The sequence below is a fragment of the Gallus gallus genome, chromosome 20, assembly GCF_016699485.2.
Source record: "Gallus gallus isolate bGalGal1 chromosome 20, bGalGal1.mat.broiler.GRCg7b, whole genome shotgun sequence".
NCBI lineage: Eukaryota > Metazoa > Chordata > Aves > Galliformes > Phasianidae > Gallus > Gallus gallus.
In genome coordinates, this window is record NC_052551.1 from 9,778,399 (window position 1) to 9,784,782 (window position 6,384).

Here is a 6,384-nt window from a genome sequence, read left to right on the forward strand (position 1 = left end):
CACCTGCACATGTCTGCACACGTGTGCACGTTTGCACATGTAGCCTCAAGCGTGTGCAGAACCTCGTGTGCACACACATCTCCAAATACATACGTGCACGCAGTCTCACACACCTGCACGGTTGCCCACTCATGCAGCTGCACACACACACACACACACACACACGCACCCTTTGCACTCTGTGCATGAAGCATGCCTGTCCCCATGTGTGCCTGCACGTGTGCTCCCACCTCACCCCACTGCCCCACAGTGTGCTCAGCAGCACCCCCAGCACTCCCCCCCCGTTTCCCTCCAGCAATCCCTTCTCTCCTCCCCCTACATTGCACCCAGCGAAGGGCACTGCAGCACTGGGAGCTCTTTGCTGATTAATTGCAAGCTCAATCCCTCTTCTTTTGAGTTTGCAATTAGCGGATAAGATGATGATCGCTCCGTTCAGAGGCAGCGGTGCCTTTCTGTGTTGGGGCCCACAGAGCAGAACGGAGCCATCCCTGCACTGAGCAAAGGGCAGGAGGGGGCGAAGGGGGGCTGGAGATGCTCCTCCACCCCTGTGCTGCCCTCTGGGACAGCATAGGGCCATTCCCTCACTCGGTGCAGCGCTGCACCATGGGATGGATGCTCACATACAGCAGCCCCAGAAGCGCTTTGTGCATCCAAGGGGCTCAGGGCACCCAAAACGCATGGGGTGGGAGGGCACGGGGGCTGCAAGGGGCTTTTGGGGTCGGGGCTGCTTTTGGGGCCATCCTTCTCTGCTGTGTTCCTGAGCTCCGAGCAGATCACAGCAGCTGCAGCGAAGACAAATAGCCCCATTCTGCACAATGGCAAACCCAACCCCCAGCCACTTACTGCCCATCTATTTTTGGGTTTGGCTGGAGCTGAAAAAAAAAAAAGCCCTCCCCTTTGCCAAGCCGTTGGGTGCCAGCAGAGCTGTGGCGTTTCCCAGCTTTGGGGCAGGGTTTGGCCCCGGCCCATCTGCTGTTCCCCGGCTCTCACAGCCTCTATGGCCAGGCTCATACAAGCCCAGGGCCGGGGTGGGTCTTCTGCTCTCTGCTGAGGCTCTGTGAGCTGCAGGAATTTCCCTTTGGGGGATATGTCCTCCAGAACGTGGTGGGCAGCACAGGGTGAGGGTGGCTGGGGGCTGCCGACCTTCTCTGCTCACACATCTGGCCAGAGCCTGCAGCACAGGCACGGCTCCAAGCAAGGAGGAAACTCATTTGTAGGCTCAGTAAAATCAATCCTAAACGATTGTTAATAATCTTTGTGCGCATTCCCGGTGTTTATAACAAACTACTGGGTGCAGGAGCAGCGGGAACTGATGGAGCCTGAGGTTCAGAGCCATACCTGACCACAAACAGCACTGTGAGCTCTGCACGGGTTTCCCAGTGCTGTTGGGGCAGAGCAGTGCAGCATCCAGCCCTGAAATGTCTTCACCCACTGCAGTCCTGCTCTTTTTAGGGTAGATGTGGCACCGAGGGTTGCGGTCAGTGGAAATGGTGGGGTGGGTTGGGGTTGGACTTGGCGATCTTGGTGGTCTTTAATGACCCCGTGCTTCTGTGATTTGGGTATGCAAGGGTTCCTCCCAGCAGCAAAGCAGCCTGCACCCAGGTCTGAATGCTGGCACAGTGCTCTGACCCACCTGGGACGGGTACCACAACTCCCAGGAACGATGCTGATAAGGGCAGTGCATCGCCCTTCCATCCCCAACGTCCCCATGGCTCTTCCTGCTGGGGTCCGGGCTTTTCAAGTCTGATTTCTGCATGCCTACAAGCCGGCATCTGCAGGGGATGCTGCGCACGTCTGTGCGGACACGCGTGGTAATCGCTCACAAAGGCTCGAAAGTGAAAAATCATCACTTAAATGGGAGCACGTTCCTGCAGGGGCCGGGCAGCCCTGCGCAGCCCCACACAAAGACACCTCTGTCCGTGCCTCTGGGGCAGGAGGAAAGCAGGGCAGAAGGAAAGCAGGGCAGGGGCACCCAGCGCTGGGGATGGGGGTTTGACGTGTCCCATAGCGCAGCAGGGATGCAGCTGCGGGGATGAGACGGCTGCAGGGCTCATTCATACCCCTGTCTCTGTTGTTCTGCTCTGCCATCGGTCCCTGCATCACTACGCATGGATGGGGTGTCCCAACCCCTGGGGGGAAAGCAAAGCAAATCTGTCTGCCTTACACTCAGGGCTGTGCAATGCCCTGTGCGGAGGTGTTGCCATTTTGTGCACCTGAATTGTTTGGATTTCAGATGGGAAAGAGGGAGAAAAGGCTGAACCAGAGGGCTTGGTTTTAATCCCCACCTGCTCGGCTGCTAAATTAACACTTTTGGAGCCTGTTCTCACTTGATTATCGCCCCGTGCCATGAAATCCTCTGAAGACAGGATGTCCTACTTAGCAAAATCAATGCGGTGTTGGGTAAATAGACTTCCTCAGGTTTTAATTAGTCTCATGCACCGTTGTGTGGGGGCACCCAGGACATGGCTGCAGCAGCTGTACCACTCCAAACCAAGCCCATGTACTGCAGGGTGGTGATGTGGGACCTCCGGCATCCATTCTGCAGCCACCTCTGATCCTGCTGTGGTGCTCAGAGCAGAGCTTGGAGCAGTGCTAACGGCACCTGGCTGGGGCTGGACCGACGTCCTCCTCTGGGAGAGAGGGACAAATCTCTGCTCTGAAGGAAGCAGTGATGGAGTGGCACAGCTGCCCAGGGAGGTGGAGGGGTCACCATCCCTGGAGGTGTTCTGGAACATGGAGAGGTGGCACTGAGGGACGGTGGGCACGGTGGGGTGGGTTGGGGTTGGGTTTGCGGATCTTGGAGCTCTTCTCCAACCTCAGTGGCCCTGTGATTCTGTGATTCCCAAAGGACCTGCTGATGTGGCTCATATCCCACCAGCCTGCAGAGCTGGAGCCCAACCCCAGCTTGTCTGTGGTGCTGTGGGTTTTAGTAAAGGTGCCCGAAAGCCCCGGTGCCCGTGGTGTTCATCATCCTGGGCCAAGAGGTGGCTGGGGATCCGCTGATTGATGCTCATTGGGGCACTGAAAGTTCCAACCACGTTCAGGTGGGGAGTGGAGGTGGAGATGGAGGTGAAAGTGGAAGTGGAGATGAAGGGGAAGCAGCAAACACAGGACCCCCAGAGCCCATTGCCCAGCCCTATATGGACCAATGCCATGCCCACACGCCCTCACACTCCAGCCCTGCGTGGGCCCTGCAAACCCAGCACCAGGCTCTGCAGCCACCTGATGGGGCCCAGATGGGGCTGGGGGAAAGTCCTCAGCCAGCACAGCTCCTTAGAATATATATATATGTATATATATGTGTGTGTGTGTGTAATTTTTCTTTATGGAAAGAATTAGGATGTTGCTTTGAGTCTTTTGTTATTGCTGCAAGTGGATTGTGGCGCTGACTCGCGGTGCCCATGAAGCTGATGGCAGTGTGTGTGTCCTCTGATTGGATTAAGTTGTGGATTTACAGTTTCATTCGGGGAAACAATATTAAAAAGAATGGGAAAAAAAATCCATGTGGAGAGAAGGGAGGCAAACGGGACGGCGTTCTCTAATAATTACCACTGCCTTGAAAATAACCGTGACGCGTGAAAATCCAATTACATACATCTATAGAAACCTCCGAGTAAAGGCATCCCATGTTCTCGAGTCCCCCTCAGTCCTGAGCCCTTGGCCAATGCCACCCATGGGTGCTGCAGTCCTTTCCTCTGGATGGGCACTCCCTCCTCCTGCTGCTTTGGGGTTTTCAATAGGGAACAGAGCTCCGGGGAAATCAGCCACGTTTCTCCTTAGACAAATAACTTCCATCTGAAGTCTTTTTATCTCCTCTTCCTTATCCTTCCCGGGCTGCAGCGGGAGGAGAGCTGGTGTTTAATGACTTCCTTCATCCTCTGAATAAGGAGTGTGCTGAATCATCCCATCTGCAGGCACACTCTGCGGGGCTGCTGGCGGGTGGGGATGGGGATGGGGATGTTGGTAGGGATAGGGATGGGGATGGGGATGGGGATGGGGGTACGCATGGGGGTAGGGATGGGGGTGGGGGTGGGGATGGGATGAGGAGGGGAAAGAGGAGGGGAATGAGAATGGGATTTGGGTAGAAAGGGGATGGAGTGGGGCGGGATGGAATGAGATGGGGATGGGATGGGGAGGGGAATGAGAAGGGGATGGGGATGAGATGAGGATGGGATGGGAAAGGGATGAGGATGGGATGGGGATAGGATTGGATTGGATGGGATGGAATGGGGATGGGATGGGTTGAGGATGGGGATAGGATGAGGATGGGAAGGGGATGAACACAGTGATGGATTATGGGATGGAAATGGGCATGGGAATGGGCACATGGCACTGAGCACCAACTTTGCCCTCCCCAAGCCATGCTCTGGGTTTGGGCTCCACACACAGCTTTCCTGTTTTCCACCTCCTTTTTTCTTGGGCTGCAGAGAGCCCTCAGCCATACACTGAGACACCCAAAGGGAAAGCAAATCTTTCCCAAGTTCTCATGTCTTTTTCATCCAAGTTGACGCATTGGAGAAGCGCCCATCTGTGGTTTCATCCTTCTCCACAGATGTGTGCAGGTGGTCTCCAGGGTACTGCAGAAACACTGGGGGATGCTCAGCGCAGCAGGACCAGGGCGATAACCCAGAGGCACAGCTCTGCAGCTCCTCAGGACAGTTTGATTCTGAAAACAGAAGAACCACAGCTCGGTGAGCAGCCCTGTGCACCCCCAGCATCACCACGCACTGTGGGGACAGCAGCTCTGCACCGATCTGTTTGCAAGCAGTGAAGAGGAGCAATATTCTTCCCCCCACCCCCCCCCCACACACACATTAAATCTTTCCTGGAGAAGTGCAATTACCACCGAGAAACCAGGAAAAGCAATGGCTGGGAGCAGAGCTTACTTCTAATAACAGCTTGGCGCAGTCTGCACACATTTTTCAGGCACCGTTTGCCTTTCCCTGCCAAGGGCCCTGCACACACGTTCTGCTCTCTGAAGATTTCTGCCCGGGCTCCAAAGCTCTGTGTGCAGACAGAGACGTAAGGAGAACTGGAAATTTCAGAGTAATGGAAAATAGCTTGCTGGGTATTTGAAGGAGTCGGATGCCTGCGATAAACAATGCTGCCCGAGCTTGTCTCTTGCAGAGGTAATAAAAGGGATGCCAATAGCGAGGCCTGGGAGGTGGTGTGGTGTCAGCTCAGCACTGTGCTGTGTGCGCTGCTGGGGCCGTCTGTGCTCTGCTTTGAAGAGGGGCAAGCTGAGCAAGGAAGGGCTGCACGCACACTGCGCGGAGGGATGTGTGAGCTGAGCCCCATCCGGAGCAGCTCCTGTGTGAGCATCCAAACCTTTGCAAGTTTTTTTTTTGCAACATTTTGCAAAATCTTGTGGTTTTTTTTACACGTGCTGTGTGCAGACACGAGCCTGTGCCACCCAAACACGAGCCACTTTGCTGCTGTAGCAGTGTTAGTTTTTGTGCACAGCCTCATGCCAGGTCAGTGGCACCGCTGCACACCTGCTGTGCTCTCAGCCCCCGGCACTCTCTGCTGAGGACAGGGTGTGATTTTGGAGCCAGCATTCCACAAACATGAGTTTTTTTTTCTGATCTTAAAACAAGGGCAGGGCATTGCTCAGTGCTGGGATGGGTCAGCGACAGGGAGTGCTTTGCAAAGGTGAAGTGCTCCCAGCAGTGCGTCATGGAACAGACACCTGCTTGCAGTCATCCTGGATACACAGCTGGGTCTCAGTCCCCATTCAACAACCAACCCATGTGTACCCAAACCCAATGCTCGGCTGGAGTGGGCTGGAGGCAGCTGGGGGTGTGTGCCTGGAGGAGGTAGGGGCAGAGTCTGGGGCAGGGGGGTAAGGAAGGCATCACTGGGCAGTGGGTATCAGTAGAGAGCAGACATCATTGGGAATTGGGTATCACTGGGGATCAGGTGCCACCAGGGACTGAGCACAGCTGGGAATTGGGTATCGGTGGGGGTTGGGCATCACTGGAGGTTGGGCATCATTGGGAATCAGGTGTCACCAGGGATTGGGCACACCATGGCTTGGCTCATCACCGAATGCACAGCAGCAGGGACAGAGCATCACCAGGCACAAGCAGCACTGGGGATCGGGCATCACCGGGAATTGGGCTCACCAGGAACTGGGCGACACCGGCGATTGGGTGGGACCAGGGATTGGGCATCACTGAGTGGATAGCGCCAGGGACCGAGCATCACCGGAGACAGAGCATCGCCGGGCAGACATCACCGGGGATCGGGCAGCACCACGACCGGGCAGCACCGTGCTGGCGGCGGGGCGGCGCGGAGCGGAGAGGCGGGCGGAGCGCCCGGGGGTGGCGGAGAGCGGCACCGCCCCCGGCGCGGGCACCGGGGCGGGGTGGGCCCGGAGCTCCC